Genomic DNA, 15,740 nt, shown 5'->3' with positions numbered 1-15,740 from the left:
GGATGGAAGGCGTCCAATGGCAGGTCTCGACAAAAGCTCCTACTGAGCACAATACCCCAATTGTTACTGAAGTCTCCTCTGGCATGATGCAAAGCCATATCAAAGCCTTGCTGTGGATTCAAATAATCCAATTTCCTAGTGTGATCTTAAGTTAATCTTGGCATTTATGATTGCATATGATGATAAAGTTGGTGTTGCCAGTTACAGTGCATGAACAAACACCATATGTTCCTCATAGCATAGATTGATCTGATTGAATTTGTTGTTAACTAGGCACTAAGAAATAAGCAAGGTTTTAAGATAGCATATAAATTGCAAGGTTCATTTCCTTTCAAGGTGTTCTTCCAATTTGTTTAAACAAAATAACTGGACTTCTGTAAATGGAACACTAATTGTTATTTATGTTGTTCATCACACTCTGGAGCTAGTTTAAGTGTCCATTGTACCATTATGCATAGAGTGGAACATCGAGTATTTATTTGAGAAAAAGTTTGCTTTACCATTTTGCAAATAGCTTTAACTGCTAAGCAAGCCTTAAAACATTAAGAAGAATATTTTCCTTTTATTAAACAATCTGAAAAAGATTGGCCTATTGTCCCAGATTAAACAAGACTTATTAAGATTAGATATATGTTATATATTATATTTGATAATACTAGAGTCTGTATGTTGTCTGGGCTAAATGACAGCTAAATAATATTAAGGAAAATTGCTTAACTGCAAAAGAGACTGCTTTAAATTTCCTTAATGGAATGCTTTAGCTGTTTGCATTGTGATAACTGTTCCCACTGTCTTCACGTCATACAAATGGAAGTCTAAGATTTTGGTTAGATGTGTTTGTGTTAGAGGTGGGAAAACAAGACTTTAAATAGTGGCTAGGAAAAAGAGGTGGAGTGTCTGGCAGGTGGGAGGGGGACAAAATAAAGTTTCAAATCCAGCCCTCCATCCCCATCCTGCAGTCTCCCCTCCTACCTCCTATTCTGCCTGGCCACAGACACATGCCTTTTGTATGGAAGGAATCAGGGAAACAACCCTGTCTCTCTGTGTGGAAAAAAATACTAAGAGAGTGAGCAAGTGAGAGGGATCAAGAAAAGAGTAGAGAGAGTGGTCTTCCAGGTGCTCTGCCACTAGTTAAAAGTCCTGTACGAGGAATCTTTCCCAGCCCAGAGCAAGAGCGCTCATAGCCTAGCCAAGCTGCGTACTCTGCCTCACACATTTATTTCTACTGCACTTTCCTGTTCTCTCTCTCTCTCTCACTCTCACTCTCTCTCTCTCTTTCTCTCCTACTTTCCACTCGTGCGTGAGAGCGCTCAGTCATTCAGAAGGTGCTCTGAAATCTACTTGTAGTCAATCCGGAGACAGCATTGCAAGGACATTTTTTTTCTCACTGCAGTAGCACATGGACTATATTTTCTTCAGAGACAAAAATAACAAAAAAAAAACAGTCCGTTGCCTACCATAAAGAACTTTTTTTTTTATTTTTGATATGCATATGTAAACAATATTTCACAGCATCCATGTTGTGAGGTTTGCAGTTATTTGCATCTATTTGTTTCTCATCACATCTGCTGGAGACAGGATTGTCTGCAGGGCATGAGCAGATTAGAAGTTACCTGCAGAAATTACCTGCCTGAAAACCTGAGAGCTCCCTGAAATTCTTCCCTGAGCAGAAAAGTAAGGTAAGCCCACATTGGAACCTTCCTACCCCTCTTGCAGCTGCCATGGCATCTTTGAAATTGTTTGACATGTCACGTAACTGTAAACTGGAGACAATGAAACCAAGGGCAATAGAAAAGAGGGCAATTAGACAGCTTTAGATCTCAGTCATGAGACCAATATAATTCTCACTGGACCACTAACATGAGGTACAGAAGAATGCTCAGCAAATTAACAAAATGTCCCACATTTTATAGTATTCTCTCCTGTCAGTCTTTATGATTTTGTTATTAATAATCTTACCATAACAGAACTTTCATTGGATGTAACACTGATTAGATTATGATAATTAAATCATTATGTTATGTTGACAAACTTAAAATTATACTCCAATTTTTGTATGTTTCTTGGGTCTAACTGGGTTAAAGATATGGATGTATGTGCATGTGTGTTTTGTACTGGTTCCACTTTAGCGTGTGATCCAGGTAGTGTGGTGAGGAAGGCACACAGCTGTTCTAGAGAGGCAGGGACTTTTGCAGAGAGAAAGGGAGAGTTATATAACTGCCCTGCAAGCTCACTCTGACTTGACACATGGGATTGTTTGGTCCACAATGTTGCACATCATCCTTAAACATATTTAGCCTGCCATGGGCTCTTGCTCACACCTCAGACTTTGCAAGTGGACAGTTCTGTTCATCAGGTGCAGTATGTCACATTTGTTGCAATGGAATGTAGGCAATGTAGTTACACTGTGCATTAGTTATGGTTTCATTACATTAAGCACAAAATTGTTTTCCTTTGAATTTAGCAAAAAAAATTTAAAAAACAGTCATATATGGAAATGTGTACCTATGTGTATGCTTTATAACATACACAGAAAGCACTTCATTTGTGCTTAATGGAAAAGGGGTTTTTTTGAGAAAACAAATAGACAGAAAGAGAAAGAATATGCTTGCATAACATTCTCTGACACTAGCACACATTTTTATGGACACTGTTTCAACACAGTCCAAAGAGTTTCTTTAATGCATCTTTAACAACCTTTCAAACAAGCTTTCAGCAGGGATGGATTCACAGTCAGAACATCATCCTGTGGCTGAGATCACTTTACTCTGCCCTTTCCTGAGCAAATATTGTATTGAATCTTGAGCAAAGGTCTGTGACACTCAGCAGGGGATAACTCATCTTCACACGTCTTTAAATTTACAGGCCAGCAAATATTTCAGAACTCTGGAATGAAGGCCAGTATGTCTATAGCTTTCTCTCATGACGTTTGAGAAGTGGGAGACAAAGCATAAAGGAATTTTGTAATGTACAGCATATATACTATATGGCATTCAAGTGCTGTGGCACAATACTAATATTTAATTAATTTAATTTGAGTTTGATTTTCTTCCAAATTATGTTAGAATAAGTTTCCAACAAGTTTATTTTTTTACTTTTCAGTCAGACTAAGTAGCACAACACAGCTCTTTAGATGTCCTTGTCAACTGCCTCCACATCCATTTGTACCACCAAACATTATTAAGTGCATCAGCAAATTTGAAAACTACTGTGCTATGCATGCAGGGCCAAAATGATTGTTTTATCCCTTATTGATAGAGGAGGAGTGCTTACATCTTTTCCACTCAACATTTATGTAGACATTCCCAAACGCTTTCAAAAGAATCCCCACACATGGATATTATATAGTATATCTGGGATCTGAATCATCGTAGATGCCTTAATGTCAGGAAGATAATGGCAACTTCTTACAAACCATTAAAGTTTACAGGGTCAGTTCCTTTCCATAGCCTACCTCTCACCCACAGAATGTATTTAAGCAAATCATTCAACGCCAACTGTTTTGGCTCTTAGGGACAGTAACAGCAGGAATAATCCATGACAGTGGAAGCCTACTTCTGAGATTGTCCGCTACTCAGTTTCTGTTTTTATGATGCTCATTGTCTTTGCCAGGCAGGCTCCATCCTGTTTATTGTGCTGCACTTTGTACAACCTCTTTGATATCTGGATAGTTTCACCGATGGACAAATGCCTACATTTACCCAACCTGCCTGCCTGATGGATTTGAGGGAATACATTCTCATTTAGACTGGTTCATGAGCTGTAATGTGTGGACTCTGTGTATGTCTAGGAAGGGTTTTGGAAACAGCATTGTTTTCCTATTCTCCCCTTTTATCCTAAAGAGTAAGTTGAGGTGAACATGAATGGTCTTTCATGTGGTTGTCTGCTCTGGAGAATCTGAATATAGAAAAAAGCAAGCCTTGTAAACAATTCATTATCTGACTTTTGGCTTACTGGAGTTTTATTTCCAAGTTGATGCTTATTTTCTTAACTATCTAACAGAGGAAAATAATACCAAATACATTACACATGCTCAGTCGTTAGGCAAGAATAGACAAAAGACCAGCCCTTTAAAGATTATAAATTATATATTACAATTGAACACACTATGTTTTAATGTTGGTTTGAAAAAGGCTATGGCATAAATATGTGTGCCAATATGTGCACTCTTCAAAGATAAGATTAGAAATGTATCAATGTTAAGAAGGGAAGAACAAAAGAAAATTCTGGCATTCAATCCTTCTCACTGTCTGTAATTCTCTGTAAGTGCATTAACTCTAAAATTCAAACAATCTTACCAACGCAGATACTTGGTTCTATTATGTGTACAATTCTGTTTTCTCATGTTACTCTCTTGCTGTTTCCATCGCTACAAAAAGGAGCACTTAAGGTGGTCCCCACAAGTGTAGTACCACTAGAGGTAGTGCCACTAGAGGGCAGTGCTTCTGGCATGCTCTGGCAGTGAAATATGTGTTTAAGAGGAATTTGATGAACACTATCCTATCCACTCACACAAGATCTCAGCCTCTCAGCCAGTTATTATAACACTGTATACTGCAAAAATTAATGTGCAAAATAAATACCTACAAAATAAAGTTGTTTTTTTTCATGTAGCACTATACTTAAACTTTAAGTATGATGGGTGCAGTACTTGTAATGTCTTTTGGACTACTATATGACCATTAACATTTAAGTAACACTTCCATAGCTATGTCCCATGGAATACTCTGGCTAAGTGAATACTGTGAATGAATTATAATTTTAGAATATTAACATGCAGTTGCAAAGCTCAGACCCAGAGAAAACAAAGGGAAATATGAGTTTTTTCATATTAGTAAGAAGGGTCCTCTCATGAGATATGGTAAACCTCATACCTGCGATCTTTGGTCTTCAACTTAAACAGGAAATTAAGCAGAATGCCACTCATTCTCTTTGAATGACAACTGCCTGCTGTGTCTTAACTTCCAGGAACCCAAACCCCCATCTCTCACCATTGCTATTTGCTTCTCACTACTTTTGCTCACTGAAAGAGAGGAAAAACAGTCCAGGCACTCAGCACTACAAAGCAAGATGTGCATTCCTTTCTCTGGTACTAGGCTTTTCCTTTGTGTCTGCATGCTGTGTTCCTGCAGTACACGCCAGTAATTCCACCCACTCTCCACTGAAGGCACAACAAGCTGAAGCAAAACTGCAGATGAGAAATCACCCTCAAATCTGTTGGAAACAGCACTCTGGCACAAGCCTTGTCTGTAATCAGCACTGTTGTTAGCCCACACTGGCGATTAGATACTGTGCGTTTGTGTGCTAGTGCTTGTGTGTATGTCTGTCTGGACATCTCATAAGTTAGGCTAAGATGTCAGCTAAGATTACTGCCAGGAGTTCTATTTAACAGCTTGTCGCACCAGGCTGCATTCCCATGTGTTGTACATAAATTGATCTGGACAGGAAAAGAGGCAGGCCATGGGGGAATCTTGGGTTATGTGAGGGTTAATCCAAAGAGACTTAAGGGGTTTAAATCCATGAATAATTGCTTTGTTGGGGCTTCTATCTGTCATATTATTTTCAGGAAGGAATTATTTTTAGTAAAATCTTGTTTGGACTCAATTTTAAGGGCCTGTCTTAAATACAGTTTCAGTATAAGAAATGTTAGTGTCTTTAGGCTTTGCATTGAAAAACTGCTAACAGTAAAACAGAAGTGTAGAAAATACAACAAAAGACAACTTGGTTAAAAGTGTGGCCACAGCACATCTACGTGGCCACAGCACGTATAAATACATGTTCTTTCCAAAATGTGTGAGTGGCTGTGGCTGATGAATGTAGCATGCTGTCCAGCTTTGAATCTGCAAAGTCATATAACTGTCACAGCACATGTTGGTTTTGTGCTCAGCTCTCTCTCTCTTTCCTCAGCATGAGACACTATATAATAAGACTTATAAATATAGACACAATGATAACAAAAACACAAACATTCTCCAATCCTCTTGAAGGATCATTCGATGCTCTCTACAAGTCCCTATCAGTCATTTGGGCCATGGTCTCTCTCTAATTTTTACACTTACCCTCATGCACTCTGCCAGATCTCATTCTCACATTCTGCTCTCTCCTGCAGCCTCCTCACTTTCCTTCTTCCAGCTCCATGTGCTGGACGCCCGTGCCTTTTTCCGTTCCACTGGCAGTGGGGAGAAATGGGGAGTCTTGGCAAGAGCCTGTTATTATTTTTCCTTTCTCTCACCATCAGCCCTGTCAGCAGCCGCTCTGTCATGGTGAGGTCTTTGTGAGCGTCTCTGCCGTCAGAATCAAAACTTGCTTATCAGTACCATGCTTTCTAGGGGAGACTGGTCGGGCTTATGGAAAGAGAGGAGGTCTTTGCTCTTGCTGCTGGCGGGGATATGGGATGCAATAGTACATTTTGTGTTTTCCCTCTCCAGATGTGTATCAGTCATTGACCTGAATTGCTTCTCTAAATGAGGATGATCCATCACTTTAGGCATTGTTTTGCACAAGGACTGCCAATGCTGCCCTGAAAGTGAATGTGGTAGTGTTTACTGGGAAAAAATGCTTGTATTTTTCTGCATGCCTTCCCTCCCTCTGAGATTAGCTACTTTTTAACTACTGTCTTGTTAGACTCTTTTTCACAGAGCTGTGATACATGTTTTGGCTCAGTGGGGCATGGATGTACTGGGCCAGATTAAACTACTACTAATGTGCTTCATGTGAGAGTTAGCCTAAAGAAAACACAATGAAAGTGCACAAAACTGGAATATGGGCCTACAATTGTAAGAAAAGGTTTGTGAGCCCCTTTGAATTAACTGGATTTTTGCACAAATGGCTTTTAAAATGTGAGGTAATGTTGAGTTAAGTCAGAATATTAAACAATGAATTATTCAACAATCATTACATAGCATGTTTATTGTTTTTATTGATCAAATGTTTTTATTGAGCAAATGGTTTATACAATCAAGGTAATTGATATAAAAAGTATGTGACCCTCTCAAAGTATGTGACCCTTATTTTCAAATGTGATAATAACCCAATTTGGGTTGCCTGCTCTTCACAACAGAATGCTGGTGCAACATAGGAAATTGGCCTGGCCTGGAAAACAGTACATATGGACAAAAAAATCTCAAAGAACCTCACATAAAAAGTTGTTAAAGCTCACAGAGTACATAGGTTAGAAGTAGAAGAAATTCTGCATCATTCCTACACTCAGTAGAAACAGGGATCTTATATGAATTAGTGCAAGTCTATGGCAAAGAATCAGGTTTCTTAGAACTGTAAGGTGAAAGCTAAGGATCTGTAGATATCTATTGTACTTCATTACATTTGAGTCTACCATAAAAAATATACTGAACATCAAAGTGGTCATGTGAAATTACCACAAAGAAGACCAGTGCTCTCCAAAATAAACATTGCTACATGACTTTGGTTCGCTAAAGTGCATCACAGCTTTACTAGGACAATGTTCTATGGACAGATGGGACAAACATTGTGCAAAAGAATGTGAACAGCATTATGTTTGAAGAAAACAACATAATGCATTCCAACACCAAAACCTCATCCCCACTGTGAAGCATGGTGGAGTGAGCATTATGGTTGCTCTGTTGCCTAAGGGCCTGAGTGGTGAGTGGTTTTCAGTCACTGAGGGAACAATGAATTCCAAGTTATATCAGGACAGTTTACAGCAGAATGTGTGAGGGTTCTGTCTGTGATATAAAACTCAACAGTGGCTGCTTCATGCAACATAACAATGATCTAAACCACAAGAGTGAATCAATAACATAATTGTTTAAACAAAACAAATGTAATGTCATTTACAATGGCCAAGTCAGAGTTCTTCCCTTAACCTCATCAAAATGGAATAACATAAAGCATGCTCAAGCAAGACATCCCTAAAATATACATGATCTGAAATAGTTTTTATGGCATTTTTTCCTAATCATTGTTAGTTAATGACCAAACATAAAGGTTTTTAAGGTCAGATTGTTTAAAGCATTCTTCCATTAAATATACAGTATCATAAAATTCAGTTTGTGGTATGCCTTGTAACAATATTTTCAGATGAAACTAACTAAACATGACATATAGTGTTCTTTGAAGAAAAGGAGTCTCCCATATCATAATCAAGGATCCATGGAAACATATATTTGCTGTGTATGTTTCATAGGGTAAAGTATTTTGTTTACACACAAGATGTTCTTGAGTGTTGCTATCCCTCTCTGAGAAACCTACAGAAACATTGAGACAAATGAATGAGCTGCATAATAGGAACTAAAGTCCAGTGGGAGGCACGTATGCTATATTTTATTTATCTCTACCTTCACAAAAGGCCTAGCTGAAACAAAAGAATTGCTTTATGGGAGACAATATCTTATGTGATATATTTGGAGCCTTTTTTATTTGCTGTATCATTTGGGTCAGCTTTCATTCAAGTGCTATTTTGCTCCCTTGTTCTCCTGTTTGATGTCTGGCAGCCATTCATGACATGGGAATCCCAGACTGGATCGAAAGAGAGAACAGCTCCAGTTCCTCCTGGATCAAGTCATTCAGATAAAACTTAAATTATACCACTGTTCTTTGTATTGTAAGGCCAAGCCTTTCCATTCTATACTAAATAATAGAGGCAGTAACTGATATTTTATTAGAACTGGAATAGATAACATCTTTTGGGGCAATTTAAACTCCACCTTCCTGCTTTAAATCTAAAAATGCATTTAGACTACTTAATTATCACTAAATGTATCACAGTAGTACATTCTTCTACTCCCTGAAGTTATGCTTTATTCATCCATTCTTTTCACTGTTCCATGTCATTTTCTGCTCAAGATGCATAAGTGCTTATGCATTCCAAGGATCCTTCGCTACAAAAGGAATGAAAAACATGAAAAATGGACTATGGGAAAAAATGTCTGCTGTGGTATGGAATATTTTGAGGTTTAGTAATCCAAAATATAAAATGCGGGGTATTTATTATTGCTTGCAATTGTCAAAAACAACTGTTTTGTGCTATATGTAAGCTCTAAATTAGAGACAAAAATAATTTCAAAATACATATTTCATTATTTTAAATATGATATATTAAGGAATACTGTATTGGTATTACAAAATGTTACAGCACAAATTATTTGTAACAGATATTTAGGCTGAAAGGCAGGAATGATCTGATCAAAAGGGAAAATATTCCCAGCATATCTGTGGTTGTATGTTATTTCTCAAGCTATACTGTCTTTACACTAAGTGAAAGTGGATTATGATGATCTAAAATAATTGAATTAATGGCAATGGAATACTGTTCCTATTAAGGATGATCATATTCTTGAGGTTTATCCACACATTCAGAAACAGTGAAGATTAAGATTCTTTTTTTTTTATTTGGTCTTCAGTTTCTCAAAGATTTTTTTTTTAATTTGGTCTACAGTTTCTCAAAGTTTCTCAAAAAAATCTTCCCAGGTAGTTTGCTGTGACAACAAGAGAGACCTCATCAAGCTGGCCAAACATGAGTGTACAAATGGACCATAACCAATCCACTTCCAAAGCAAAACAGGCCATTTGTTTTTCCTGTAACCACAACAATGATGAGGGTTATGTTAACATGGAGAACTGGCTCCAACTCAAGGAGGTTTGACCATTTGCCCATGGTGGCACTGGTTGAAATAGAAAGGAGATAGTAAAACAGTAAAAAAGCTAGTTGCCACAAGTTGTCTAGAATTCTCCTTAGGGAGCTCCCTAAACTTGAACTTCTGTAAGATCATCTAAAATGTATTCACCTGTGTACTTGCATCCATAACTTTATTTTCACTTTTTAATAAGCATCAACATTTCAAAATCCCCAACACCTTAATTCCTTAGCAACATCTGGGAAGTTTTTCTCAGGCCAATGAAAAAAATATTTAATTAGTCTGTGTTTCAAGTCAATTACCAAAGTGTTTCATGTGGCTTAGAGCTGGTTACATGCACTTTCTCTCTCCTCATGTGCAGCCAATAAAATCTCTGTTGTGTTGCTGCTGCTGCAAACCAGAGTATCAGTGATTTCTGATGTGCCACTAACCTGACAATCCTATTACTGGTCCAAGCACAGAGTGGTCATTTCCACCCTGCATACAGACTGGTTTTACAAGAAAAAGAAAAATTCATACATTACACAATATTCATCTTTAAATTAGTCTCTGCCTGTGCATTAATTTTGCAGAATTATGTGGTTTCTTTGATCTGTGAGAGGTTTGAAAATGGCCTCAAGCATGGAGCTTTGGAGCTTTTCTTAACTGAAGACAGGATACTTGATTATTGGATCATTCTTCTAGAAGTCTTTATTTCTTGTAATTTTTTGGTCAGATCTCAAAATGTTCTGAATCCCAGTTTAAGATAAATTGGAAATCCCGGTTTAGCATCAAATCAACCTTAATATGCTTATATGAAAAGAGGCCATGTTATTCTTTGTTTAGCTAATGTCCACTTTACACTAAATGCGATCTGAGCAAATATAACGCATACTTTTCAATTCTGCCTTAAGTGTTTGCAAAGTGTGGAAGGTTATTTTCCAGATCGTTATGAGAAGAGAATGTGTCGCCTGAACTATATGTCCGCATGTTAGTGAAAGTAGTTCATAATTCATGCTTGCTATGACAGTAGTCCTCTGCATTTTATTGACTCAACCAGTGCAAACCCAGGGATTCTTTGATGATCATATTGGATACTGTAGATTCATTGCAATGTTTTATTTATTGCAATTTATTGCAATGTTTCATCAAGCAAATTGGATCAAGTGAGTGCTTCATTTAGAAATAATGTATCTTAGAATATATGTATCTAGCATTTTGTGTTCACTTTAAAAATATATCTGGGAAAGGTTTTTGTTTCAGCATAGCTGTTTCAACAAGTAACTTGGATTGACCCCTGTAAGCTTTGCTGTTAGAAACAATGCAGATCAGAAAATATCTATGTAGCATTTTGTGTTTACTTTTTTAAAAATATAGCCAGGAAGGTTTATTATGACTTGATGCCTTTCTAGGTTCACAAAGCAGATATCCTCATTGAACTCAGTGAAGTTTTTGGTGTCCCTTCACCTGATTCATTACAGGCTTTGACCAAACCTAATATCCACATGTCATCATGTTAATATTGTTCAATTGATGAGATGTCAGCTTTGGGGCATCTTGAGTTCAAAGTGACCTGTAACACAAATCCACTTGAGGACAAAGACTGAATTGTACCTGTGAACCTGAACTGAAATGAGTCACAAATAGTGCCACAGTAACATCTCCCAGTTGGAGACTGGCCTGTTTGAAGATAACCCTGGTTTGCAAAGAATGCATTTTCTTTAGTTCAGACCTTGTTATCCCCACAAGCTTTATTTTCCTGGCATGGGTTTAGCTGAATCAAAAACAAACTTTTAAGGAGAGCAAACCATGAACCGAATCTCTGCATACAGTGCCCCTTCATGGTCCTGTAGAGGCTGCCTGCAGGGACCTCTGTGTGGATCACCTGGTTAAACAATGCAAGGCGAGACTTTTCTAGGAGGAGCCCACCCACTTTTACCACAATGACAAATACAGATCCCTGTATGTACTCTGTATCTGTGCAAGCCATCCACACCAAAACCACCTTAATGAACTTAACCCTATCCCTGGAGGTGCATACTTAGTATCAGAATAGCTGGCTGTCCTCAGCAGTCTTTCTAGCCACTTTGTAGTTCTTTGCAGTTATAGTGCATATGCCTGCAGAGTAGAAACAGTTCATGGAGGCTGTTTAATTATAACGCATAGTTAATTCCCACTAACTCGGGTCTCTTTTTTTCTTGGAGTAATGGAATGCTTCTGCTGCATAAAGCATATAATGACTGTTTGGGAGGATGTTGAGATAGTGATGGGTGTGTAAGTGTTACAGCATATGTCTTCTGGTTCCTTCCAAGTGTGATAATGTATTTTATGGATTATGTATGCAGTCGTGACACCTGAGAGACAACCATGAAATTGTAATATATTTACTTATACAGCTGGTATGAAAAAAGCAATTACTTTTAGAGGGACTCGTATAATGTATGATTTTTGGATGGAATGGAGAATACAGAAAACTTTACAAAATCTTCATAGAAAGGGGTTTTCCCCCCACTAGTAATGATTGCTCCTAATCCATAAATATTGAGCCATAACTCAGTAAGAGCATATTACATCTTTGGGATGATGTGCATCAGTTTTAGCTGTGGTACACAGATTTGTTTCCAGTAAACTGCAGATCTTACAGACCTTGAGGACTATAAGATTTATTGATACTGTCAGCATATCTCAGCGAATCAGTTTAGTAGTGTACTGCTCTTTTTTAGATGATGTACTCTAGCAACATACCAGGGTGTACCAGATAATCCGTTTATAATGGATTCATGGAATTCATTCATTAAAAAATAAAACAAACCACTTTCAATGGAACATGAGATATGCAAACTGGTTAATAACATTAATTTTGGTTCTAGTCATTTTTGTAATTAACCATAGCAGACTCTTTAACAAATTCCATAAGAAACAGGCAATGCACAGACACGTGCACATCAACAGCACTGTGAGGCCAGGCATTCAAAAACCAATGTCTTGCATTGTCATGTAAGAGCAGCATAATTGTTTTGAGTTTAATTAGCTCACACAAGGTAACAAAACTTAATACCAACCCAACTTGATTGTATGTGGGTCTGTGTGGGGGGTGGGGGTGGGGGTTTCTAACCATTGACTAACTAGAAATACACTTGAAGTTAGAATGAAATTTCAGTTTTTTAACAACAAAAAAGATTTCAGAAAATATTTCTGTTTCTTTTTTTTCTCTGGATTATCTGATTACTGTTGATGCAGGCTATGTACGGTTTAGTATAAGTGAAACCATCAGACAGATATAGCAGCAACTGTTATGAATTACTTAATTTTGCTGTACTATATCCTAATATAAGCTTTTTGTTGTTGTTGTTGTTCTTCTTCTTCTTCTTCTTCTTCTTCTTCTTCTTCTTCTTGACAATGTTGATGATGATGATGTTTGTTTGTTGGTTGGTTGTCTTTGTCCTTATTAGCAAAAGAAAAATAAGTGTTGTCTTCTGAGATTACTTCTACTGTGAAATGGAATTATCAATCAGGAATTATCCATCAGATATCCATCAGATGATGTGATGTTGTATTAAAGACCATCTGTTGTACATAATTTTAAACAATTTTGCAATGAATAATAGTTTCTTTTACAGAGGATTTGACATACTTTTAGTGTTCATAACAACCGTGTGTTCTTGCAAATCCTAGGTATTGGAAAGTCATCCACCCACAAATAAGAGCACACAGTCAAATATACAAAATACACTGCAGGAAAATTAATTCTTATTCAGAGCTATTTGAGAATGAGTGACTTGATTGGGTTAGGCTAGATCCAGACACTGAACCGATATTTAATTTAGTCTTAGGATGTTGCTGTTGGGGTAAAGAGAATTTCACATTGCAGTTTTAGGAAATAAAGTCTCACCTTATTGTGGTGGAAGTAGTAGGGTGGAGGTGTGGGGCAGAGGGGCCGGTCAACTTCTGCACTGCCAGTCACCTCAAATATACCTCAGCCACTGTCTGTTCCAATGTCCCCCATGTCCCTTCCCCACTTTTCTGTGAATGACTGGAATGTCTTTATGATTTCTTTCAGTTTGTTTGTCAGTGAGGGAATAAAGAAACCAAGTATTTCTTATTTATAAACTGTGTTTTCTTTGTGACTGCAGAGAGGACTGGACACTGAAATCTGAAAAAAATATGCTCTATTGTCCATTGACACAGGAGTATGCTCATCCATTTAAATTAATCTTGGAACAATTGGCTGGATTATTGAATATTACTGGTAATTTAGCATCATTCTGGTAGCAGTAAATTAGTATTGTCAGACAGTATTCCTAGAGTATAGATAGAGCCTGACATGTTAATATGAGTGGGTGAGACTGTATGAGGCCATAGTGGAGCCATAGTGTCCATGGGCACACAAAATACACACACACAAAATGCAAATACACTCTTTTACTTATTCTGACAAACACACACACACACACACACACACACACACACACACACACACACACACACACACACACACACCATACTTCCCTATGTAAGTAATCATATTCATTAGCATTTTAAGGATTATTTAAATCATTCCAATAAAAACCACCAACACCTTATTTGGCAATCTTCAACTCAGCAAAGCAGGCAGTGTGACAGAGATTTTGGTAAGATAAAGAAAAAACCAGAGTCAGACCATGTTCGTTTCCTTCATAGTTCTTTTTTGTGTAGTTCTCACTAGTTTTTGTGGGAGTGCGGATTGTTATTGCTGGATTTAGTGTGTGTAGAAAGGTAGGTGTGAAAAGTTCATGCTCCCCATTCTGAAAAGTATGGCCCTAATAATTTCTGGGGGGTTTTTCTGCAGAGAACACTAATGTAAGTCACTGAAGGACTCGTGGGACAGAGTTTTGTTTTGGGGTTTTTTTATTTTCTTTCCGGCGAGACAATAAGTCTGCATTCAGAAGTCATGTCTAGACCAAGCCAGTCTTTCCAGTTGGGGGTTCATCTATTTGATTCATATCCTCAACTCCTCTTCCAAATCCAGTAACAGAAATGTACAGCTGAATATTCTATCACTATTATTTTCCCATATTATGACGACCAGGACAATCTTATATTGTCTTAACACTTAAAGTGACATAAAAGTGACTACAATGGGCTATATTATTTTCTTTGAGTATATGGTATGTTCTTACTGTATGGCAGTGTATAATAATTTGTAAAGTGATCTTGAGTGTGAGAAAGGCACAATATAAATGTAAAAGATGATTTTAATTTGTTATTATTATAGGTTCCTTCACAGTATAAAATGCATACTGTAGAAATATGGATTAGTCACGAATGTAACCAAATTCTTGGGCTCACTACAGAACACATACAACCCTTGAATGTCTTTCCCATACTATATTTTATTATGATTTTAGAGTAAAATCCTAGTTGACACATTGGGTTGCACAGGTGCCAATAGTTTAAGGTCACTGAGCATTATATTGGAAAAGACAACTCTACATTACACACTGCAAAATTAACAAAGATTGCACGTGGGGTCATATTAACCTGCACCACCTGTGCTTCAAAATTCCAGCCAATCGTTTTATAGTTAGCCATGTGGATCAAACTATATCTCCCAGTAAACTGTCAGTTAGATATCTTGCTGTCCTGTGGATTACCAGATATAGAGACAGCTGCTTGTTTTTTTTTTATATATTATGTCTCCATGGTCTAAGTCACAGTGGTATGTTGAGCTCCAGGGTGTGTGTGGACACACGCCCAGTTTGCAAAGACCAACAGAGGCAGATCAGAGTGCCAAAAAATCTTTTTCATGTCCAGTAAAATGGCAGTCGTCCAGCAGGAATTAAAATGGCATTCAGTATAAACAGCCTCTGCCAGATATCATCACAATATGATCAGATATTTGACAGAAGCCATTTATTCACAAACATCAGTCTGAACAGACTAAATGTAAAATGTTATCTTGCTTCTTTTTTGTGTCTGTGGTTTCATGGCCTGCCCAGATCATCAAAGCAGAAAGATGGCATCTATAAGTGGTAATGGCATTTATCTGACTAACATTTTAATGTGAACCTCTTATTGTGTGATGTAAAATATGCATTTCTGCCATGATGCTTGCTATTAATTGGCAATGTAGTAAAACCTATTTTGTTAGATGCTGTTTAATATGAT

General features: G+C 37.4%; 1 protein-coding gene across 2 annotated transcripts in view; it reads left to right on the top strand.

Annotated features, from left to right (window-relative positions):
• Positions 1 to 973: 973 nt before the first annotated feature.
• The window catches only part of col8a2 (collagen, type VIII, alpha 2), a 36,295-nt gene continuing 21,528 nt past the window's right edge, over positions 974 to 15,740 (top strand). The window contains exon 1 of one of the 2 annotated variants that reach the window (XM_027000906.2): positions 974 to 1,674. The gene's annotated coding sequence lies outside the window, so the exon portion shown is untranslated. Of the gene's footprint in view, positions 1,680 to 15,740 lie in introns of both variants that reach the window. The other variant, XM_027000905.2, reaches the window with a different exon arrangement.

The sequence above is a fragment of the Electrophorus electricus genome, chromosome 8 (assembly GCF_013358815.1).
Source record: "Electrophorus electricus isolate fEleEle1 chromosome 8, fEleEle1.pri, whole genome shotgun sequence".
Taxonomy (NCBI): Eukaryota; Metazoa; Chordata; class Actinopteri; order Gymnotiformes; family Gymnotidae; genus Electrophorus; species Electrophorus electricus.
The sequence above is the reverse complement of the archived record's forward strand: the minus strand, read 5'-3'. Positions and strand labels throughout refer to the sequence as shown.